Raw genomic sequence first — 26,297 nt, forward strand, 5'->3', positions numbered from 1 at the left:
TAACCACTAGTTTGTTCTCTATGTCTGTGAGTCTGTTTCTTTTTTGTTATATTCACTAGTTAGTTTTATTTTTAAGATTCCACATATAAGTGATATCATACAGTATGTGTCTTTGTCTGACTTATTTCACTAAGCATAATACCCTCCAGGTCCATCTACTTTGTTGTAAATGGCATAATTTCATTCTTTTTTATGGCTTAGTGAGATTCCATTATATATATATATATAATATATATATATATATAATATATATATATGCATGCCGTGTCTTCTTTACCCATTCGTCTGTTGGTGGAAGCTTAGGTTGCTTCCATACTTTGGCAATTGTAAATAATGCTGCTATGAACATTGGGGTGCATGTATCTTTTCAAATTATTGTTTTTGTTTTCTTTGGATATATACTCAGCAGTGGGATTACTGGATCGTATGGTAGTTAGTTCTATTTTTAATTTTTTGAGGAACCTCCATACTGTCTTCCATAGAGGCTACACAAATTTACATTCCCACCAACAGAACAAGGATTCTTTTTCCTCCACATCCTCAATGCTTGTTACCTCTTTTTTTAAAATTAATTAATTAATTTGTGGCTGCGTTGGGTCTTCGTTGCTGCATGCGGGCTTTCTCTAGTTGCGGCTAGCGGGGGCTATTCTTTGTTGCGGTGTGTGGGCATCTCATTGCCGTGGCTTCTCTTGTTGCGGAACATGGACTCTAGGCTCATGGGCTTCAGTAGTTGTGGCACGTGGTCTCAGTAGTTGTGGCGCACGGGCTTAATTGCTCCGTGGCATGTGGGATCTTCCTGGACCAGGGCTCGAACCCATGTACCCTGCATTGGCAGGTGGATTCTTAACCACTGAGCCACCAGGGAAGTCCCTGTTTTCTCTTTTTGATGCTAGTCATTCTAACAGGTATGAGGTGATGTCTCGTGGCTTTGATTTGCATTTCTCTGATAATTAGTAATGTCGAGCACATTTTCATATACCTTTTGGCCACTTCTATATCTTTTTTGGGAAAATGTCTATTCAATTCCTCTGCTCCCATTTTTAAATTGGATTGTTTGTTTTATGTTATTAAGTTGTATGAGTTCTTTATTTTGGATCCAGCCAGTTTTTGGACTGTTCACAACAACCAGAAATATACTAAAGGACAGCACCTTATGTATCATTTTCAAACTTGGTTTTCAGTTTCACGTTTTAAATCTAAAAAGGCAGAAAAACACAGCCTGAGGTGAAATCACCCCTAATTTCATCTCTTAAAACTTATATAGGGCTTCCCTGGTGGCGCAGTGGTTGAGAGTCCGCCTGCCGATGCAGGGGACACGGGTTTGTGCCCTGGTCCGGGAAGATCCCACATGCCGCAGAGCGGCTGGGCCCGTGAGCCATGGCCGCTGGGCCTGAGCGTCCGGAGCCTGTGCTCCACAACGGGAGAGGCCACAACAGTGAGAGGCCCGCGTACCGCAAAAAAAAAAAAAAAAAAAAAAAAAAACTTATATAAAGAAAAAAGTTAAGGATTCTGCCTCTGATCTTTCAATGCCTCTGCTCAGAGGTGCCCCAAGTAACATATTGGTGCACAGCCTTTGTTTTCAAGTGTTTTTAAACTAAAGGATAAAAATAGGCATTTTGGCTGGAAGAGTTTTCCCCCCTCATGTTTATAAAAAGAGCCATAGTACTATGTAATCAAGTTTTTTTTCTTTATCCTTCAGAGGGTTTATTGAAATCACACTTTAAAAAATATTTTAAAGAAAAGTTTAACCCAGCAATCCCACTACTGGGCATATACCCTGAGAAAACCATAATTCAAAAAGAGTCATGTACCACAATGTTCATTGCAGCTCTATTCACAATAGCCAGGACATGGAAGCAGCCTAAGTGTCCATCGACAGATGAATGGATAAAAAAGATGTGGCACATGTATACAGTGGAATATTACTCATCCATATAAAGAAACGAAATTGAGTTATTTGTAGTATGGTGGATGGACCTAGAGTCTGTCATACAGAGTGGAGTAAGTCAGAAAGAGAAAAACAAATACTGTATGCTAACATATATATGGAATCTAAAAAAAAAAAAAGGTTCTGAAGAACCTAGGGGCAGGACAGGAATAAAGATGCAGACGTAGAGAATGGACTTGAGGATACGGGGAGGGGGAAGGGTAAGCTGGGACAAAGTGAGATAGTAGCATTGACATATATACACTACAAAATGTAAAATAGATAGCTAGTGGGAAGCAGCTGCATAGCACAGGGAGATCAGCTTTGTGCTTTGTGACCACCTAGAGAGGTGGGATAGGGAGGGCGGGAGGGAGACGCAAGAGGGAGGGGATATGCGGATATATGTAAACATATAGCTGATTCACTTTGTTATACAGCAGAAACTAACACACTATTGTAAAGCAATTATACTCCAATAAAGATGTTAAAAAATAGAAGAGTTTAATAGTGGTAAAATAAACATAACATAAAATTTACCACCTTAGGGACTTCCCTGGTGGCGCAGTGGTTAAGAATCTGCCTGCCAATGCAGGGAACAGGGTTTCAAGCCCTGGTCTGGAAAGATCCCACGTGCTGTGGAGCAACTAAGCCCGTGCACCACAACTACTGAGCCTGGGTTCTAGAGCCTGTGAGCCACAACTACTGAGCCCACGTGCCACAACTACTGAAGCCCGTGTGCCTAGAGCCCATGCTCTGCAACAAGAGAAGCCACCGCAATGAGAAGCCCACGCACCACAACGAAGGGTAGTCCCCACTCACTGCAACTAGAGAAAGCTCGTGCACAGCAATGAAGACCCAATGCAGCCAAAAAATAAAAAAATAAAATAAATTTAAGAAAAATTTACCACTTTAGCCATTTTTTAGTGTACAATTCAGTAGTGTTAAGTACATTCACATCCTTATGCATCCGATCTCCTGAATTCTTTTCTGTCTTGCAAAAGTGAAACTCTAAACCCATTAAACAACCACTTCCCCTTCCCCCTCCCTCTAGCCCCTGGCACCCACCCTTCTACTTTTTGTCCGTATGAATGTGACTCTTCTGGGGACTTTATATGAGTGGAATCATACAGTATTTGTCATTTTGTGTCTGATTTATTTCACTTAGCATGTTTTCAAGGTTCATCCACGTTGTAGTGTGCGTCAGAATTTCCTTCCTTTTAAAGGCTGATTAATATTTCGTTATATGTATGTACTTCGTTTTGTTTTTCCATTCATCCATCCATGGACACTTGGGTTGCTTCCACCTCTTGGATAACGTGCATAATGCTGCTATGAAAGTGGGTTATGAGTCTGTAATGCCAAATAGCGGCTCCCTGTGCACCGATGCCGAATAAAAATACAGAGACAGAGATTTGGAAGATGAGAAATAAAGAGGCTTTTTATTTTCTTTGCCAGGCAAAGGGAAGACACAGTAGGCTAGCGCCTCAAGAACTGTGTCCCCTTGTCCTGGGGAATTACAGGGCATCTTTTTTTTTTTTTTTTTTTTTTCTTCTTGCGGTACGCGGGCCTCTCACTGTTGTGGCCTCTCCCGTTGCGGAGCAAAGGCTCCAGACGCGCAGGCTCAGCGGCCATGGCTCACGGGCCCAGCCGCTCCGCGGCATGTGGGATCTTCCCGGACCAGGGCACGAACCCGTGTCCCCTGCATCGGCAGGTGGACTCTCAACCACTGTGCCACCAGGGAAGCCCTACAGGGGATCTTATAGGTGGAACTCACAGTCCAGGGTAAGTGATAAGGATAAAAATGGTGAAGGTCTTGCATTCTTCTTATTCTTGCAATATTTTAAAACAGTCACTGCTGGTGTCAGGGGGCCTGGTAATGGGGTTCAGCAGCCTGGTAGTTGGGTCCATTCATCTCTGGGTTATCGGTCTGTGACCTCCTTTCTGAAATGCAAACAGCTACAAGGGGTGATTTGCACCAGAGATTATAGGGAGAGTAAAGAGTATACCAGGTGTAGGATGTAAATTACCTAAATTACACAGGATTATGGGTGACAGGTTAGCTTTGTGAAGGACAAATCTAACTATAGACACTACAGATTAGTAACAGTTAAAATAAAACTAGGAGCGATTAACTCTTTCAGGCCAGGTTATGTTTCCTCTTTAGCCTGTTCACTGTTCCCTTTATTTTCCTTGTTCTCAGGAGAGGGAAAACTTCATTTCTATTTTTTTGCTGCAATTTTCGAGACACCATCATACTGTTTTCCATAGTGGCTGTTACCAAACTAAACTTGGGTCCACTCACCCGCAACCACCACTCAACTAATGTTTTATCAAAGACTTCAATCACCTACCCTCTCTGATTTTCTAAAAAATAATTCTTCCAGGATAGAATTCTCCTAAACTAATGTTGCCTTGTTTGGCAGTAATGTCTCCTCCTGAATTCCGATTGCCTCAGATTGGGTCACTGGGAAGAGTCACTGAGATGGACAGTTGGGTGTAGAAAGTTTATTAGGAATAATCCCAAGGTGCACCTGTGTGGATGTGAGAATGCTGGATTGGGCAGAAGGAGAGGATAAATTCAATATAGTTATAACTGAGTCTCAGCAGATCCTTCAGTGTGGTTCCAGACTGAGACCACATATCCAGGCCTTTGTATCCCCATATCTGCCTGTCATTGGTCTCTAGCTGTCCCCTGAGATAGGTGTTATCTGTAATGGGGCAGTTCCCCTGGCTGTGGATATTTCTTAAGAAGCACACAGCTGTCAGATGTCAGAAGTCAATATTCCCAGCAGCTGGGGAATGGAAACAATGGCCCTAGGCAGGAATCTGGATTGCGGCTCACAGCATCCCCTGCACTACCCCTTTCCCTCTTCCTCCTCCTGTCACAGTTCATCATCTCACAACCCGAGGATTTCCCTGGGCTATATTTTAAACTTTCATGGGATATGTAAACCTAGCTTCTACATTTCCTTTTGATCAGATGAAGGAAAATGGTATTGGTGAAAATCCAAACTTTTCTCCTCAGAATTAAAAACCCACTCACCTGTGGGCTTCTGTAGAGCCCCAGAACTGTTCCAATCTCAGCTGAAAATGCCAATGTGGTTCCTGTAACAATGGCCACAGATTGTCTCTGTCTCTGGCAGTTGTAGTTAGGGAGAGTCTCTTAGGTTGCTTCCATGTCCTGGCTATTGTAAATAGAGCTGCAATGAACATTTTGGTACATGACTCTTTTTGAATTATGGTTTTCTCTGGGTATATGCCCAGTAGTGGGATTGCTGGGTCATATGGTAGTTCTATTTTTAGTTTTTTAAGGAACCTCCATACTGTTCTCCATAGTGGCTATATCAATTTACATTCCCACCAACAGTGCAAGAGTGTTCCTTTTTCTCCACACCCTCTCCAGCATTTATTGTTTCTAGATTTTTTGATGATGGCCATTCTGACTGGTGTGAGATGATATCTCATTGTAGTTTTGATTTGCATTTCTCTAATGATTAATGATGTTGAGCATTCTTTCATGTGTTTGTTGGCAATCTGTATATCTTCTTTGGAGAAATGTCTATTTAGGTCTTCTGCCCATTTTGGGATTGGGTTGTTTTTTTGTTATTGAGCTGCATGACCTGCTTGTAAATTTTGGAGATCAATCCTTTGTCAGTTGCTTCATTTGCAAATATTTTCTCCCATTCTGAGGGTTGTCTTTTGGTCTTGTTTATGGTTTCCTTTGCTGTGCAAAAGCTTTTAACTTTCATTAGGTCCCATTTGTTTATTTTTGTTTTTATTTCCATTTCTCTAGGAGGTGGGTCAAAAAGGATCTTGCTGTGATTTATGTCATAGAGTGTTCTGCCTATGTTTTCCTCTAAGAGTTTGATAGTGTCTGGCCTTACATTTAGGTCTTTAATCCATTTTGGGTTTATTTTTGTGTATGGTGTTAGGGAGTATTCTAATTTCATATAGTTTTCTGAGTACAGGTCTTTTGCCTCTTTAGGTAGGTTAATTCCTAGGTATTTTATTCTTTTTGTTGCAATGGTAGATGGGATTCTTTCCTTAATTTCTCTTTCTGATCGTTCATTGTTAGTTTATAGGAATGAAAGAGATTTCTGTGTATTAATTTTGTATCCTGAAACTTTACCAAATACATTGATTAGTTTTGGTAGTTTTCTGGTGGCATCTTTAGGATTTTTCTATGTATAGTATTACATCATCTGCCAACAGTGACAATTTGATTTCTTTTTTTCCAGTTTGAATTCTTTTATTTCATTTTCTTCTCTGATTGACATGGCTAGGACTTCCAAAACTATGTTGAATAATAGTGGCAAGAGTGGACATCCTTGTCTTATTTTTGATCTTTGAGGAAATGCTTTCAGTTTTTCACCATTGAGAGAATAATGTTGGTTGTGGATTTGTCATTTATGGCCTTTATTATGTTGAGGTAGGTTCCCTGTATGCCCTCTTTCTGGAGAGTTTTTGTTATCATAAATGGGTGTTGAATTTTGTCAAAAGCTCTTTTCTGCATCTACTGAGATGATCATATGGTTTTTATTCTTCAACTTGTTAATATGGTGTATCACATTGATTGATTTGCATATATTGAAGAATCTTTGCATCCCTGGGATAAATCCCACTTGTTCATGATGTATGATCTTTTTAATGTGTTGTTGGATTCAATTTGATAGTATTTTGTTGAGGATTTTTGTGTCTGCATTCATCAGTGATATTGGTCTATAATTTTCTTTTTTAGTGATATCTTTGTCTGGTTTTGGTATCAGGGTGATAGTGGCCTTGTAGAATCAGTTTGGGAGTGTTCCTTCCTCTGCAAATTTTTGGAAGACTTCCAGAAGGATAGGTACTGACTCTTCTCTAAAAGTTTGATAGAATTCACCTGTGAAACCATCTGGCCCTGGATTATTGTTTGCTGGAAAATTTTAAATCACAGTTTCAATTTCATTACTTGTGATTGGTCTGTTCATATTTTCTGTTTCTTCCTGATTCAGTCTTGGAAGGTCATACATTTCTAAGAATTTGTCCATTTCTTCTACGGTGTTCATTTTTGGGGCATATAGTTGCTGGTAGTAGTCTCTTATGATCCTTTGTAGTTCTGCGGTGTCAGTTGTAACTTATCCTTTTTCATCTCTAATTTAATTGATTTGAGCCCTCTCCCTTTTTATCTCGATGAGTTTGGCTAAAGGTTTATCAATTTTGTTTATCTTCTCAGAGAACCAGTTTTTAGTTTCATTGATCTTTGCTATTGTTTTCTTTGTTTCTATTTCATTTATTTCTGCTCCCATATTTATGCTTTCTTTCCTTCTACTAACTTTGTGTTTTGTTTGTTCTTTTTTCTGTAGTTGCTTTAGGTGTAAGGTTAGGTTGTTTGAGATTTTTCTTGTTTCTTGAGGTGGGATTGTATTGCTGTAAAATTCCCTCTTAGTACTGCTTTTGCTGCATCCCATAGGTTTTGGATCGTCCTGTTTTTGTTGTCATTTGTTTCTAGGTATTTTTTGATTTCCTCTTTGATTTCTTCAGTGATCTCTTGATTATTTAGTAGTATATTGTTGAGCCTCCATGTATTTGTGTTTTTTACATTTTTTTCTGTTATTTATTTCTAATCACATAGCGTTGCAGTCGGAAAAGATGCTTCATACGATTTCAATTTTCTTAAGTTAACTGAGACTTGATTTGTGACCCAAGATGTGATCTATGCTGGAGAATATTCCATGTGCACTTGAGAAGAAAGTGTTTTCTGCTACTTTTGGATGGAATGTCCTATAAATATCAATTAAGTCTATTTGGTCTAATGTGTCATGTAAGCCTTGTGTTTCCTTATTAATTTTCTGTCTGGATGATGTGTCCTTTGGTGTAAGTGGAGTGTTAAAGTCCCCCACTATTTTTGTGTTACTATCGATTTCTCCTTTTATGGCTGTTAGCTTTTGCATTATGTACTGAGGTGCTCCTATGTTGGGTGCATAACTATTTACATTTGTTATATCTTTTTCTTGGATTGATCCCTTCATCATTATGTAGTGTCCTTCCTTGTCCTTGTATTAGTCTTTATTGTAAAGTCTATTTTGTCTGATATGAGAATTGCTACTCCAGCTTTCTTTTGATATACATTTGCATGGAATATATTTTTCCATCCCCTCACTTTCAGTCTGTATGTGTCCCTAGGTCTGAAATGAGTCTCTTGTAGACAGCATATATATGGGTCTTGTTTTTGTATCCATTCAACCAGTCTGTGTCTTTTGGTTAGAGCATTTAAGCCATTTAAATTTAAGGTAATTATTGATATGTATGTTCCTATTACCATTTTCTTAATTGTTTTGGCTTTGTTTTTGTGGGTCTTTTTCTTCTTTTGTGTTTCCCACCTGAGAATTTCCTTTAGCATTTGTCATAAAGCTGGTATGGTGGTGCTGAATTCTCTTTGCTATTATTTCTTGTCTGTAAAGCTTTTGATTTCTCCATCTAATCTGAAGAGCTCCTTGCTGGGTAATCTTGGTTGTAGGTTTTTTCCTTTCATCACCTTAAATATAGCGGCTATTCCAAGATTAGAGTTCATTTGGGTATCCCATGTATACTGGGAAGGCTTAGGTTTGCCCCCAAACTCCCAGACATCCAAAATGTTGTTGGGTAAACCACCGCATTTGGTAACTTCTTGATATCTTAAATTTGTATCTCCTGCTGATATAACTGTAGCTGACTTTGGAGCCTCTTGTATTTTCTTTAAAACGGTTTTCAACTGATTTATTCATTCCTTACCATGCCCTCTGGTGCTCTCCAAATGAGAAGTCATAAGCAATTTTCAGTTCGTGACACACTCCCACGCACACACAAATAGTTTCTCATCATTTTTGTATTTGGAAAAGGAATAATCTTTTGGCTTAAATTTCAGTCTCTATTTCTTCAACATTTTAGCTGTGAAATATACTTCTTCATGACCTGTACTAATCTTATAACCACTTGCTTTCTTCTTTAGGTAGGTGTAACATGGGGGAAATAATTTCCTGTAGAAATATCCCATCTGGGTTGTGCAAAGCTAAATAGGAACACACCCCTTGAACCCTCTCTAGCAGATTGTTTGCATCCAATCCATCAATATTCCAGGTAATGAAAGAGAACAGGCTGCCATCTTCTTGTGAAGCATTTTCAGATATGCTGGTTTTAGAACTAATGGACTCACTTGTTTCTTCCTTGGCTAGGTCAACGCAGTACTCAGGCTCAGAGGCGGGTCTCCAGATGGCTTTCTAAAGTGCTCTCCTCCACAGCTGGCTGGACCTAGGGGTTCAGTGCTCTTTCCATCTCCCAGTTGTTCTCAGCCAGGTAGCACTGATCCAGGGTGGCTCACAACTCAGGAGAGAGGCAAACTCCACATACAGTGGTCTCCCCTTCTTCACTTCAGTGTCTCCCTCTTTCCGCTCCACCTCCGGTCCACCCTCCAGGCCGCTTTTCCACTCCATGGGCTCCCCACTTGGTCCTCTCCCCCTGACCCAGGCCAGGGGGTAGGTGCCCCCCGAACTTTTATAGATACACGAATTTGTTTCTGGAGCACTTTTTTTCCCCCCCAAATAACAAACTTGAAAGAGGTTTGATACATTCCTTCAGATCTTTCCCCATGGTTCTTTTTTTTCCCCAGAAATGTTCTTCGTTTTCCTTTCAAACATTCTCTTACCTATGAATTTGAGAATCAACATCATTACTTTCTAAAATTATGATATGGCTTTAACTTTATTACTTCGATTTAAGTACTTTGGGTGAAAATGAGCTCTTTACAATATTATAACCATTAATAAATAGGGTACATAATCTATTTAATCAGGGATATTTTTTCCTTTCTTTGCTTAATCATGTTTTGTATCACTTTTTCCATTACATTTGTTTTAGAATGCATTGATTTGTTATTATATTTATTATTATCTTCCTTTTGAGGGCTCTGAGTTTATATTCCTACTCTTTTTTACATGTCTTCTTTTCTAATGTAAGCATTTAGTGCGATGAATTTCCCTCTCAGCACTGTTTTATTTGCATCCCACAAATTTTCTTATGCTGTATATTCATGTTCTTTACTTTTAACCTGGTTTTCAAATTTTTTTTAGATTTTCATTTGAATGTTACATTTTTCAAACAATGTGTTGATTAATTTCTAATTTTTTTGAAATTTTCTTGTTATATTTACATTATTTATATAAGGTTGTTTCCATTATGGTCAGAGAATACTCTGTATGATTTCAATTTTTAAGCATTTGTGAAGTTTGTTTTATGACCCAGAATATGTTCTATTTTTGAGGATGTTCCATGAGTGCATAGTAATAATGTTTAATCTGCTGTTGTTGACTGGAGTGTCCAATAAACGTCAAATTAGTGTGCTATAAATAAATTGATTATTGGTGTTGGAAGGCCTTGTTCAATTTTTCTAATCGTAACTGACTTTTTTTAGTAGTATTGTCAATTTCTGAAGAGAGTATTGAAACACCCAATGGTTTTTTTTGTTGTTGCTTCTTTGAGGAACGTGGGCCTCTCACTGTTGTGGCCTCTCCCATTGTGGAGCACAGGCTCCGGACACGCAGGCTCAGTGGCCATGGCTCACGGGCCCAGCTGCTCTGTGGTATGTGCAATCTTCCCAGACCGGGGCACGAACCCGTGTCCCCTGCATCAGCAGGCGGACTCTCAACCACTGCGCCACCAGAGAAGCCCAGGTCATATTTTTTTAATGAATTAAAAAAAAATTTTTTTTTGGCCACACTGTGTGGCATGGGGGATCTTAGTTCCCGGACCAGGGATCAAACCCGCACCCCCTGTAGGGGAAGCTCAGAGTCTTAAACACTGGACAGCCAGGGAAGTCCCCAGGTCATCTTTTTTTTTTTTTTTTTAATGCATTTTGAACTAGGTTGCAGACAGCAGATTTCACCCCTAAACGTTTCAGCACACGTATTAATTAGACTTCAAAATTTGACTGGGGCTGGAAGATCTTCCAAGGCGGCTCATTAAATGGCCAGCAATTTGGTGCTGACAAACTGGTTCCTCTCCACGTGGACTTCTCCACGGGGCTGCTCATGGCATGGCAGTGTCCTCATGGCATGGCAAATGGCTTCCCTTAGAGAGGGAGCAATCTAAGAGACCAAGGAGGAAGCTTCAGTGTGTTTTATGATGTAGCCTCAGATGTCACAGCCGTTTTTACAGCATTGTATTGATCCCGTGGGTCACATCTAAATGTGGGAGGAGACTGCACAGGGCATGAATAACAGGTGTTTAGGATCATTGGTGACCATTTTGGAGGCTAGCCAACACACCCTTTTCTCCAGGCCACATCTCCACATCAGCCCAGAATTTCTTTTATTCTGCTTAAGTTTGCCCCTGAGTGACTGGTTTGATTGTAGCTGTTCAGGGCCTCTGGAATTCATGGCTGGGGTTGGGACAACTTGGAAGGTCTCCTTTTCCCCTTTATTTTACTCCTCTCCCCTCTCCATCCTTCTCTGCCTTACTCCAGCTCCAGCCTTCCTTTTCCACGAGTCCTCTTTGAGCAGTAGATGTTCTGAGGGCCAGCTGGGAATGCAGCAGACCAGAAGGGTCTTCTGGGGCAGGAAATGTTGGGGGAAGGTTTGCTTCCTGAGCTTCTGTCACCTCCTGTGTAACGGGAGCTTGGAGCATCAGTTGGCTTGTCAGAACTGCTGTTGTGTTCCTTATTCTGAGACTGGGGTCCTCAACATTTCTTAGGGCAGGGGACACTTGCGTTGATTGGGCTCTACCCACTACAGTTGGGGACAGAAATATCTGCATTGCAAGAGGAGGCTGAAGATTTGCCAGCTGGGGCTCAAAATATGCCTTGTGTTTGGGATAAAGGAGGGATTACGGAAAGGGCAGGCATCTCTCCTGTTGGGAGGAACTTGAGAGACTTGCATCCTGGGGTCCTGTCCTCATTTGTCTTGAAAATGTTGCTTACTGATGCTTCTATCAACTCTTATTTTGTGATAATGAGAAGAGAGGTACTTTTCTGGGGATCTATTTGACATTCCTTTTTTTTTTTTTTTTGGCTGCACCACACGGCATGCAGGATCTTAGTTCCCCAACCAGGGATCGAACCTGCGTCCCCTGCAGTGGAAGCACGGAGTCTTAACCACTGGACCACCAGGGAAGTCCTGACACTCATGTTGGAGAACCTGGTGGGTTGCCTGTTGAGACTCTGGTCATTACTGTTCTTGGGGGACACAAGGGATACTCTTTGCTGGGGATACTTTTACATCCAGTGTTGGGGAACCAAGGGAGGCAAGCTGGGGTTTGTGTTGGGTGAGAATGGTGTGGCATTTTTTGGGTGTCCTTTCTTCTTTAATGTGTAGGGAGTTGTAAATTGCTCTTTGGGGTTTCCATCATCTGTAAACTTGAAGACATGCGGGGGGCGGGATTGCTTGCTGAACGTTCCACCATGGAACCGTTACGATGTTGGAGTAACTGGGTGGTATGAGGCGAGGGTTCTTGTTTCTCTGGTGCTGAGAGATTCACTGCTGTCTGGTGCACTCATTTTTCAAGCATTGGTGTGACAGGGAGGGGTTCACTGGATGGAGATCTCGTTGTCTCTAACTTTGGAAGAGAATTGGAGTGACAATTGCATGGGATTCCATTTATCTCTAGTCAGGGGACTGGGGGGTCTTTTACCTAGAATGGAGGGGGTGACTAGAAGAGTCACTTCCTGGGCCTCCCCTTGTCTATATTGTTTGTATAGTTGGGGTCGGTCTTTGAGCTGGGGTTGAGAAGCGGCTGAGGGACTCACTTATGGGGCTGCTGTCATGTTTAGTATTGAAGTGAGTGGGGAGGGGTGCTTGCTGGAGTTCCCACCATGTCTAGCTTTGGGATGATGCAGGTCTTGTTTGCTTGGACTCCATCATTTGTGTTTGGATGACAGTTGTTGTCTGAGGTCCTGATGCCTCGTGTCGGGGGTGAGGGGACAGGTGGTCACTTCATAGGGCTTCTGTGGGCTCTACTGTTGGATGCAGGCTGTGAGCATCACCTGCTGGAGCTCCCATCTTGGGGGTGGACTGGGGGGTTGCTTGCAGTGGTTTCCATCATCTCTAGTGGGGTATCGGTTTAATGTGTTTTTAAAGCATCTTTCTTTGACAGTGAGAAATTAGCTCTCATTTTCTACTGTATATTTACTTAGTTGTTCAACACTAGTATACATACAAAGTAGTTTCAGAAGTGCTAATGTGTCATCTGAAAAACAATTTTTTTTAAACTAGAGTACAGAATTTCTGGCCAGTTCTTTTTGTATTCAACCTTACAGTATCCAATCAAAACAGTCTTCTAAAGTAAATTTGGTTTCCTTTTTGCCCCGTTTGTTGTGGTTATGTTATTCGTCATACAGTTAGGTTCATTTGTTATAGTTTGCATTCCCTCCACTATCTGGGGGATTAATTTTTCTTTTTAAACCCACAATAATATTCACTCTCTGTGGTGGTTGGTACAGTTCTGTAGGTTTTGGCAAATAGTAGAGTTATGGATCAATCAACACAGTCACGACTGAACATGATACACACGTGAACATCAACACATTTGTGACAGAACAATTTCATCACTCTCAAATCCCTTTGTTCTGCCCCTTTGTGGTCACCCCCTCTCTTACTCCTTGCCCCTAGAAACCACTGATTTGTCCTTCCCTAAAGTTTTGCCTTTTCCAGAATGTCATACAATGGAATTATACAATAAATGTCTTTTTGTCTCTGGCTCCTTTCACTTGGCACAAATCTGACTTAAATTTAGGTATGTTACATACAGTACAATGTAGAGACCTTAAGTGTACAGTTCAGTGTTTTGACATATGCACATACCTATGCTCCTACTAAGATACAGAACACTCTCCTCACCCCATAAAGTCCCTTCATGTCTCTTCAGTCAATCCCTGCCCCTCCCTCACAACCTGAGCTTAGATGCAACCAGATTATTTTCCTATCACAGATTTTTTGCTTGTTCTTAAAATTCATACAAATATAACTGTACAATATTTACGCTTTTGAGTGTGGCTTATTTTGCTCAGTATAATCCCAGTGAATTTTAATTAATTCATAATAAAAGATGAAATAAATATACAATGTTTCCTATATACCAGGAAGTCTCTTAAGTGCTTTACATGTATTGATTGAATCCTTAGTATATGTCTAAAAAGTAGGCACTCTTATTGTTTCCATTTTACAGATGAAAAAACTTTGGCATGAAAAGTCTGTCACTTGCCTAAGGTAACTATCTCTAAAGTAGAGAACCAGGATTTAGCAGAATAGGAGACTGAACTGTGATAACTTAAAATGGGGACTTCCCTTGATCCCATGGGCGAGTTCTGGAGCTGGGGCTGACCCTCAGGGGTGTCTCAAATTGAGGCAAAGTAATTGTACCTTTGTACCCCCCAAATGAACCAGTCATTGGAAGTGGACTGGCCCCTGGACAGTTGCCATAATCTTAGGTGTGGCACTTTTCTTTGGCCCAAGGGAATTCCCAGAGAGGCTGTCAGCATGATCCATTAGCAGCCAACACTTCCACCAGCTGGGGAAGCGACTTAGTCCTAAAAGAAACTGGGAAATATACTGGTCTCCATTATGGTCCTCCAATTATGCTACTCAGATGTACTTGCTTCTTACAGTGAATGCACATAGGATTCTGGTTGCTCTTGTTGCTTGGAGAAATTTACGAGAAAGATAAATGGGACAAACTACAGACAACTGTCCACAGCAGCTATTCTCAGCTGTTCTAAGCATCAGCTGCAACTGACACTTATCATCACGTTCCTCTACTACCTTACCCTACCCTACGTTCCTTTCACCCTTGACTAGCATCTCCGCTGGTCTAGGTGGCTTACCTGGCGGGATGATCCAGATCCTCATCGAGGAGACTGAACACCTGGTCACCGTACCTTTCTCAGGATAGAGCTGCTACACTTGCTCATCAACAAAATTGGGAAAAGAATATCAAGAGACATCTCATTGGATTACCTGAATTCCGAATGTTTTCTTCTTTGCCCTCACCGTATAATAGAAAACCCACATCTTCTGGGTGACAGGACTAATTACCCATGCCAAAAGCCATGGTGACGTCTTTCCTTGTGTGCTGGCCTCCTAGCAGCCATAAAGTTCAATGGGGCTCTTACTTTGTCTCCCAGTGGAAGTGTTCGCCTTCTGGGAACCAGGACCTTTAGGTTATTTTTTGCACTTTCCTCCCAAGAACCCCATATCCATCTTGAAGAACACTTGTGGAGGAGACTATTTTAGACCACAGATGGGAGTATATCAGCACTTTGACAGCACCCAGGATGCTAGAGTAGTTGATGGAATTCCTGGGTAGGGACATGAAGTTTCCACCCAGGTGACTGTTAAGAGTAGATTCTAAGAAGCAAAAGGGGTGAGCAGTTCTGGTTTTCTTCCCCCGCAGAGAACCCACTTACTCTACCTTGCTGCACCTTAGAAGGTTAGTCAGTATGAACTGTATCAATGAGCTTTCTTGCCTTATGGCTTCTAGTTGGGTTTAGTCAATGGGGAGCCTGGGCATGAGACAGGAGGATGAAAGAGACTGAAGTCTGGCACTGGCTATTTCTTGCAGAACCTGGGTCTGGACACCCCTGTCATCCTCTCAGCTCCTGGAATACAATTCTCTCCTCTCTTATCACTGGATTTCAGTAATCATTCCCTCCCCTTGCCCCTTCAGGCTTAGGGGTGTTAGAGCACTGCCTTTAACAGCTACTGGATACCAACCGCCTTTTGTGGTCTTTCTATTGATACATCCTTCCTACACTACTCTGTAAGTAGCCCTTTTATGAAAACTCTACTTGAACTGCCCTAGTCTGAACATCTCAGCTGTTTCCTGTTGGGGATCTAAGAGGCCAACTCATTGAAAGTATAAGGGAAAGTCCTAACAATAACCCATGAAACCCAACAAGAGCAGGATCCTCCAAGTCTTTTCTGCCACTCCATCTTCTCCCACCCTCTCACCATCCCCAGCTTGTTCTACTCCATTCACACTGGCCTCCGTGGTGTGGGCCTCGGCATACGCCAAGACCGCTCTTGCCACACAAATTCATGTGACTCACTGTTCCAACTCATTAAGATCTCTATGCAAGTGCACCTTAACTAAGAGACTTTTCCTTCTGATTCTACATAAAATAGCAGGATCCCAATCCCCTTTAACTATCTTACACTGCTTTCGTTTTCTACATCACAGTTATAACAACATATTTTCTTGATTTTTCTGTAGGGAAAACCATTAGGATGTATTTTAATGGCAAAACTTGAGTTTCATTCATTGCTATAGACACCAGTGTCTCAAACAGTGCTTGGCATATAGAATACACTCAATAAATAGGCTAGTGGTTAAGAGCACAGACTGTCTGGATTCAAATATGGGCTCTACCATTTACTAGCCAGTGAACTTAGGCAAGTAATGTAAGTGTACCATGACAGTATTCTCATCTGCAAAATGGGATATTAATAGTACACCTTTCTTAAGCTTATACTGAGTACTAAGTTAATATCCATAAGGCATTTAGAAGAGTGCGTGGCCTTTGGGAAGAGCTATATAAATGTTCAACCATTTATTATTGTATTGAAATACTCTGCTATGAAAAAATACGGCCCCTACATAAAAAAGAACAATTCACAAAACAATACCTAACCATTTATGTACCTATTTACATCAAAATATGTAAAGAAAAAATGACAATTACCAAGAAGAATTTGTCAATCCATAACAATGGTGGAAGACTTTAATTCACATCTATCACTAAATAAGCTTGAGAGAAAAAAAAAACCAACCAGCTGAATGTACATACTACATCTGAACATCATAAAGTCCACTTACTTGATAAAAATGTCATTAAATTAGAAAAAGGTATGTAGCAAATATAGTCTAATTGCTACTAGGATAAACTAAATCACTCAGGAGATAATCAGAAATACCTTTATGAATATGCAATGTGTTAATATTTTTAGAGTAAATGATAAACATATTACATATAAGACTATGGAACATAATTTAAGGTTTATCTTAGGGTATAGCTATAGATATAAATGTTTATACTTAAGCAAAGACTGAAAATTAAAGAGCTAGTTGCCCCACCCTAAGGATGAGACACTGATAAAGGTAATCTCATGCTCTTAATATTTACACTTTTCATTCCCAGTTTAAAGTATTCTGTGGCCACTCAGAGAAGAGCTGAGGCAATCTCACGTTGAGTATCTTCTAGGGTTCCCTGCCTGCGTGACTTCTCAGAAGTCAACAGACAGGACTCACGGAAAGATTTCCCAAAATTAATCCACAGGTTTTGCATCCAGGAATTTCATAGTTTTCCTAACATCAGAGGTATCATTAAAGGCGTTCCCTCATTCTTTATACTCACTAATTTCTCTGCAACGACTTTTCAGTTTAAGGAATGTGGGAAAATGGAAGGCTTTCCAATACTGATGCCATTCAATGGGACATTCTCTCCAGAATAAATCATCATATCTCTTAAAAATTGAGAGAACACTGAAGGCTTTCCCATAGTACTTGCACTGGGAATCTCTTCATCTTCTGTTCAATAACGTAAACTTTTGTGCTATAGGGTTTTCCACACTTCTTATATGTGTGAGTGTTCCTCTGTAGTGATTCCTCATGTGTGTTCTAAGGGATGAGTGTCCCTGAAGACTTTTACATTCTGATGATATTCATAGGATTTTCCCCTTAGTGTGAATTGTCACATGACTCCCTAGATATCACCACTGTATTCCTCAGATTTATCCCCAATACTTAATCTTTTGTGTACATTAGGGCGAATTTGAGCTGAAAGCTTATCACAAAGACTGGACTCATGAGGTTTCTTTCACGGGTGAATTAACACGAGAGTTATTAAATATTACTTCATACTGAACAGACTGAAAGAATGAGGGTCTCCTGAAGGCTTTACATCAGTGATTTCATGGAAAACTTCTCAGATGGTTCCCAAAAATCTGTTTCCTGGTATTCATACTGAGTATGGTCTCTTCCCACATCGTATCAGGATTGGTCTGTGTGACCATTAAAATACGGAAGAAGTGATGATATATCCTTCTGAGACTAGGTCATAGAAGACACTGGTTTCTGCATTAGCTCTTCTTTAAATCAGATGCTTTGGGAGGAACCTGCTTCTACGTCATAAAGATACATAGCCCTGTGGAGAGTCCTACATGGTGAGAAAATGAAGGTTCCCTGCCAACAACCAGAACTAACTTGCCAGGCATGTGACTGAGCTATTCTGGAAGTTGACTCCTCAGCCAGCAGTAAAGTAGATGACAGTAGCTCCTGCTGACATCTTGACTACAACCTCATGAGAGTTCCTGAGCTAGAACTACACAGCTAAGCTGATTCTGAATTCCTGACCTATAGATAATAAATGTTTGCTGTTTAAAGCTACTATGTTTTGAAGGGAAATTTGTTATGCAGCAACAGATAACTCATACATCTAGCGTGAGTTATCACAAGTTGTCTGAGAGATAAGAAATCACTGAATGCTTTCCCAGTTATTGTAGTCATATCCACCTATTATGGATTCTCTTGTGCACAGAAAGGTAAGAGTTAGTGGTGAAAGATTTCCCACAATGATTACATTCATAGGGTTTTTCTCCAGTGTGAGTTCTTACATGTTTCTTAACAGCTGAGAGATTATTAAAGGCTTTCCCACAGTTACTGCATTCATAGGGTTTCTCACCGGTATGAATTCTCCTGTGCACAGTAAGAGAAAAGCTACTGCTAAAGGATTTTCCACACTGATTACACTCATAGGGTTTTTCTCCAGTATGAGTTCTCATATGCTGTGTGAGATATGAGCTCTTCCTAAAGGTTTTCCCACAATCACTGCACTCATAAGGTTTCTCTCCTGTATGAATACTGTTGTGCCCAGTAAGGGAGGACCTCGTGCTGAAGGCCTTGCCACACTGATTACATTCATGGTGATTCTCCCTTGTATGAATTCTCTTGTGGCTTTTGAGGTTACAACTAGTGCGGAAGACATGAAAACACTGGTTACATTCGTAGGGTTTTTCTCCAGTGTGGATTCTCACATGTAGTCTGAGGGAGGAAGGATCATTGAAGGCTTTCCCACAGTCACTGCATCCATAGGGCTTCTCCCCATTATGTATTCTCTTATGAATAGTGAGGTAGGATCTACTGCTGAAGGATTTGCCACACTGATTACAGTCATAGGGTTTTTCTCCAGTATGAATTCTTTTGTGCTGAGTAAGGTTAGATTTTGTGCTGAAGACTTTAAAACACTGATTACATTCATTGAGTTTCACTCCCAGATGACTTCTCTCCTGTTAAGAGATGAATGAAAACTATAATTTATAATATTTTTTAATATTCAATGCTGTTATACAAATTCTCTCTCCCAGGAATTCTGTTACATTATTTTTTTTGTTGTTACATTATTATAATTGATGTTTTGGTTACCTGTTTTAAATGCATGTCAAACTGGGCTTCTGCCCAGTTTGAGCTCTTAGAAGTTAAAAAAAGAGAGACAGACACATTGCCACAAGTCCTTATCATATTCACAGAGCATTTTCTGATAAATTTAAGACCACTTTATATTTTGACAGTCAATATTTTAATCACATTTAAGGAAATATTTACTTGTGGAAACTCTCAGTAAAGAAACAAGTCTGGAGTTAATTTATAGTTTTCTCCAAATTCACAACTGATTTACAGTATCTCTCCTGAGACACCATTATCTCATATGTAAATGACATTTCCCTTTAATGAATCTCCTGTTTATTCTGTGGCTTTTCTAACTTATGGAATTCTCCTACTGTGAAAAAACAGCAATCAACCATGTTAGTCTTACCACTTTTACACCATTAGAATGTTCTTTTCTAAAGACATGCTTCTTAGGAGTTAACCATTTTGCTTTAAGTACTGTCTCCAAATCTGAAACAAATTGAAAAGAAATTTAAGTTGACGGAGAAAAGAAATACAAAAGTACACACGAGTACAGACAGACTGAGGGATTAGGGTTTTTGAGCAAGTTTGCAATGAAAGGGATATGAGTATTCAAATTACAGGTATTAAAAAAGGATTCTAAAAGGATTAGGACTGATCAGAGATTTACAAAGGGAGGAATTATCAGGAAGGTAAAGTAGGAAGGAGTCGGACAAAGAGCTCATATGAGACTTAAATTTAAAAAGGAAAAGAGACGTCTTTATTTTTTCCCCCTCTGAGTCCAAAGTAAAGTATGAGATGTTGAACAGAAAGTTAAAGAGGAAAGAAAGAAGGTGCATGAGGAAGCTAATAACAAATGTTCATGGCCATCTCTGTCAGAAAAAAGGACATTTTACAAAGTTCCCTGATTGGCATTTCCGAATGTAATACTCCCATGCCCTGCATCATTGGCTATAGCTATTCCTCAAAAAGACTATTTTTCATATCTTCCTAGTGCTCACCTGGACAGGTGCCTGGAAGAATTCCTCTTTCCTCTGTCATCACCTTGTCTTCTTGTTCCAACTGGGCGATCAGACTGGGTTTATCAACATGATACCCTATTTGTGGAAAAAAGCCGTGTTATGGGGGGCTGTGCAAGTGACAAGCAACTGCATGAAACTGAAGCCAAGAATTCTGAAGACGGGCAAGTGTGGCTTTGGGAGCAATGAAATAATTACATCTAAATTCTAATGAATATAGTAACTCTCAGGAAAAAAAAATACAAGCAATTCATTCAATATCCAGGTGACAGGGCACACATAGGCCCAAAGTCCATGCCCAAGTTTTTAAAAAAATTTATTTATTTATTTATTTTGGAGCAGAGAAAGGTTTATTGCAAGGCCATGCAAGGAGACAAGGTGGCTCATGCCCTAAAAAGCCTCGAGCTCCCCGAAGGGTTTTGGCAAAGCATTTTTAAAAGCCAGGTGGGGGGGGGCAGGGGAGTTGCAAGGTGCATGATCAGATCGTGCACAATTCTGATTGGCTGATGATGAGGGAACAGGGTGGTGTCACAAGGGGTAACTTTATCAGTCCTTAGACTCCAGGAGGCCTGGGGCTATGTGCTCATGGTCATCAAGTAGTTAACATCTTCTATTTGGTGGTGGTGGTGTGTGTGTGTCGGGGGGGAATCATGCCCAAGTTTAAATACACGCTTCAAAAGCTATAAAGCTTTCACATATGGAGAATATAAAGTCAGGGTAAGGAAATACTCAGTTCATAGGGAAGGAATTAAACAGAAAGCTCTATGAGCATGGGGACCATGTCTGTCTCCATCACTGTACTCCTACACCCCAGTAACAGACCCAGAAACAGACACATGCTTGACGTCTTGTGAGAAATGATAACAATGAAAATCATGGAATATGGAACTTCAGAAGTCCCCCTCTCTATAAAAGCAGTGAACAAACTGGCAAAAACTGTCAGAACAACTTTATCACAACTCTGAAAACTTATCAAAAGTCTACAGCAACCAGAAAAATGCTTAATCAAAGACAAAAAACAGCTGACATTTTAACTGACCCTTGCCTCATCCTCTACTCCTTGTTTTGGCTGTGACATTGAAGACAACTCCTAGTACTAGAGGGAGTAGGATGGATCTTATTCTCAACAAGCTGTGGTTGTTTGTTTTGACCTTTCTTGTGGCTCCCTGAAGGACTGGCTCAAAGGGCTTGCCTTTACTTATCTAACCCCAAACTCTCCGAAGGCTGAGCTGGTTACCCAGCAGGCATGTGCTAAAGACATTAAAAGGCAATATATTAGCCACCACTGCCTGAGGCAAGTGGAAACAGCAAAGGAAAGCAAAAGGCAAACCAAGAAGCCTGGAGGAGAAGTATAGAATCAAATGTTTTGGGGAATTTTTGAAAAGCTTTCTGAAAAGCTCCCTCATATTCCTTTGAATCTAGAAAGCCATGTGCATACCCAGGCTTGGGCACATGCTCAGAAAAGACATGAGAGGGCACTAAGTCCTCACCTTTGGCAGACCTTCAGGCTCTGCACAAACAGGAAGTGAAAACTAAGGCAGAGTTATAAACTGCTTGATTTTGAAGGTATGCCCCTGTATAGAGAGACTAGGAGTTTTTTATTTTTTGTTTCAAGTGTTCAAGGAAATCTGATAAATCACTAGCTAACCATTAAGCTAACAGAACAGAGTCTTCAGTGGCCACATACAACAAATACTGACATTACAAAAATGAGTTCAGAAATATCACTAAACATACATACCACACCAACTAAAACAAGCAACAACAACAAACTCTAGGGATGGGGAAATATGTGATTCCAGAATTACTATGTTGTAATATTCCAAATGTCTAGTTTTCAACAACAAAAAATTATAAGGCAGGCCAATACACAAGAGTATGGCCCATTACAGGAAAAACACCCCAAAATTTAGTAGAAACTATCCTTCAGGAAGTCCAAACATTGGACTTGCTAGACCAAGAATTTAAATCAAATGTTTTAAATATGCTTAAGGATCTAAAGGAAACCATAAGAACAAATTCTGACCAAAGAGAAAACATCATAAAGAGACAGAAATTATAAAAAGAAACCAAACAGAAATTATGGAATTGAAAAGTATAATAACTATAATGAAAAATTCAGAAGAGTGGTTCAACAACAGATTTGAGCAAGAAGAAAGAATCAGTAGCCATGAAGATAGGACAACTTATATTACTCAGTTTGAAAAACAAAAAGAAAAAAAGAATAAACAAAATATGACCAGCACCTAAAAGACCCATGGGATACCATTAAACATACCAACATACACATAATAGGAGTCCCTTAAATGAAGAAGGGGCAGAAAGAATATTTAAATAAATAATGGCTAAAAACTTCCCCAAATTTGATGAAAGGCATAAATGTACACAACCAAGAAGCTTAACAAACCCCAAACAGGATAAATTCAAAGAGTCAGAATCCATCCTGAAACACATAATCAAACTCTGGAAAGACAAAGACAGAGTATCCTGAAAGCAGCAAGAGAGAGGAGATTCATCATGTGCACAGGATCAGTGAGAGTAATAGATAATTTTGAATCAGAAACCACAGAGGCAACAGGCATTGGGATAATAATACTCAAGCTGCTTTAAAAAAAAAAAAAAGTGAACCAAAAATTCTGTCCTTCAAAAATAAAGAAATGAAGACATTCCTATAAACAAAGTCTGAGTGTTTGTCACTAACATATCTATCCTACAAGAAATGCTAATAGGAGACTTCCAAGCTGAAATGAATGGGCAATGAATACTGACTCAAATCCACACAAAGATATAAAGAACACCAATAAAGGAAAATAAATAGGTAAATATAAAAGTCAAAAACAATTGTTTATTTTTGGTTTGTAACTCATGTGTTTGGCTATGACTCCTCTTTTTCTAATATGATTTAAAAGAGAAATGTCTGAACTAAAAATTATAAATCCATGTTAATGAAACAATGTATAAAGTTATAATTTGTAAAAAACAAACAAACAAAAAACAGCATAAGGAGGGGCACAGCTATACAGGAGCTAATTTTTTGTATACTGTTGAAATAAGTTGATATGAAATCAAAATAGATTGCTTAAAATTAAAATGATAATTGCAATCCCTCAGGCAACCACTAAGAAAATAACTAAAAAATATAAACAGAAATGAGAAGGGAATCAAAATGGTCCACTAGAAAATACCTAACACAAGAGTAAACAATAATGGAGGAACTGAGGAATAAAAATGATATAAAGCATGTAAAAAACAAACAGGAAAACGATACAACTAAGTCCTTCTTTATAAGTAATTCCATTAAATGTAAACAGACTAATCTGTCCAATTAAAAGGCAGATTTTGGCAGACTGGATAGAAAATAATCAATTATACGCTATCTATAAGAGACTCACTTTACATCTAAAGACACTAACAGGTTGAAAATCAACAAGTGGAAAAAGATATTCCATATAAATCACAGCTAAAAAAGAGAGAATGTGCCTATACTAATATCAGGCAAAATAGACTTTAAGACAAAAATTCTTACAAGACACAACAAAAGATATTATATGATGATTAAAAGATCAATTAATCAAGAAGATATAATAATTACATATACGTACCTAACAACAAAGGTTTAAAATATACAAATTCAAAACTGACAGAATTGAAGGGAGAAATAGAGTTCTAGGATAATAGTTGCAGACTTCCATGACCACTTTTAATAATGGGTAGAACAACTAGTTAAAAGACCAACAAGGAAACAGAGGACTTAAACAATCCTATAAACTTACTAGACCTAACAGACATAAAACACTTCACCCAACAACAGAATACACATTCATCTCAAGTGCATGTAAAACATACTCCAGAATAGAGCACATGTTAGTCCACAAGTCTAAATAAATTTAAAAACAATAAAATCATACATACTCTGACCACAACAGAAGCAAGTTAAAAATAAGCAACAGAGGATATGTATTGAAAAATTTAATATTGTTAAGATGACAATAATAACCAAAATCATCTACAGATTCAATGAAATCGCTATCAAATTTCTAACAGCTTTTTTTACATAAATGGAAAGGTGATCCTAAAATTCATATGGAATTGCAAGGCATCCTGAATAAACAAAGCAGTCTTGAGAAAGAACCAAATAGGAGGAATCACACTTACTGACATCAAAGCAATGGTAATGTGGTACTGGCACAATGCTAAACACAGATTAATGGAAAATAATTGAGAGTACATAAACTCGCATTTTATGGTCAAATAATTTTTGACAATTGTGCCAAAACAATTCAATGGGGGAAAGAATAGTCTGCTACAAAGATGCTGGGACAACTGGATTAATACATGCAAAAGAATGAAGCTGACAATTTCTCCTAAGCCATATAAAAATTAACTCAAAACAGATAAAAGATTTCATTGAAAAGGTAAAACTATAAAATTTTTGGAGGAAAACATAGAGGTAAATTTTCAGGACCTTGGTGGCAATAACTAAGTATGATACCAAATGCACAAGAAAAAAAAGGGAAAAGTACATAAATTGGACTTTGTCAAAATTAAAACTTGTGTATCAAAGGACACTATCAAGAAAATGAAAAGATAGCATACAATGGAAGAAATCATTTGCAAATAGGATCCAGTATTCAGAATATAATAAACCTCTAAAACCCAAAAACAAAAAAGATAACCCAATTAAAAAATTGGCAAAGAACTTGAATAGACATTTCTCCAAAAATGATATACAAACAGCCAACAATTACATGAAAAAAATGTTCAGTGTCATTAGTAATTAGGGAAATGCAAATCAAAACAACAGTGAGATACCACTTCATACCCAAGAGGATGGCTATATTCAAAAAAGCGAATGTTGGGGAAGATATGGAGAAACTGGAACGCTCATATATTGGTGCAGCTGCTGTAAAAGACAGGTTGGCAGCTCCTCAAAAAGCTAAACATAGTCATCTATAACCCAGAATTCCACTCCTAGATACATAGTGGAGAGAACTGAAAATTGGTGTTTGAACAAAGACTTGTACACAAATATTCAAAGCAGCATTATTTACAATAGCCAGTAAGTGGAAACCACCCAAATCTTTATCAACCAAATGAACAGATAAACAAAATGTGGTATATCCATAAAAGAGCATATTATTCAGTCATAAAAAGGAATAAAGGAACTACACATGCTACAACATAGCTAAACCTTTAAACATTAAGTTGCCTGAAAGAAATGAGACATAAGGATCACACATTTTATGATTCCATTGATATGAACTGCTCTGAATAGGCAAATCCATAGAGACAGAAAGCAAATTAGTGGTTGCCAGTAGTGGGGAGTGGGGAAGGTAACAGGTATTGGCCACTTAATGGGTACAGGTTTTAGAGGTGATACACAACACTGTGAATTTATCAAAAGCCACTGTACAACTGATTCACTTTGTTATAAAGCAGAAACTAACACACCATTGTAAAGCAGTTATACTCCAATAAATATGTAAAAAAAAAAGCCACTGAACTGCGTACTTTAAAATGATTAAAATGGTGAATTTTATGTTATGTGAATGATACCTCAATTTTAAAAAAGTCTTGTTACCTGAGTCATTAAATAAATGCAGGAATGATGTCAGGCTTACCAAGTGAAGCCAGGTTCCTGCAGTTCTCCAGCATCACATCTCTGTACAGTGTTCGCTGAGAAGGGTCCAGCAGTGCCCACTCTTCCTGGGTGAACTCCACAGTCACATCCTCAAAAGTCACCAAGTCCTAAACCACCACAAACATCATGGCTTAGCCAAGGACCAACCCCACCAATGTGGACAGGGAAAGAGCCAAGGATGTGAAAGGAGTAGGAAGAGGGAATCCAAAGCAGAAGCTGTATGGGCAGGGTTCTGATCTCTGCTCTCAACTGCTCCTAGGGTCAGCCCTGAACTCTCTTCTCCTGTCTATTCATGCCCATGCCC

The 26,297-nt window shown here is 39.3% G+C and overlaps 1 pseudogene across 1 annotated transcript; it reads right to left on the reverse strand.

Moving 5' to 3' along the window:
* Positions 1–1,190: 1,190 nt before the first annotated feature.
* On the reverse strand, positions 1,191–9,375 carry LOC307051139 (tyrosyl-DNA phosphodiesterase 2-like; annotated as a pseudogene). The gene is made up of 2 exons: positions 8,442–9,375; positions 1,191–1,196 (listed from the first exon to the last, which is right to left on the reverse strand). The product of its transcript is annotated as a tyrosyl-DNA phosphodiesterase 2-like (transcript).
* Between the last annotated feature and the right edge of the window lie 16,922 nt (positions 9,376–26,297).

This window comes from Hyperoodon ampullatus, assembly GCF_949752795.1.
Source record: "Hyperoodon ampullatus genome assembly, chromosome: 4".
Lineage (NCBI taxonomy): Eukaryota > Metazoa > Chordata > Mammalia > Artiodactyla > Ziphiidae > Hyperoodon > Hyperoodon ampullatus.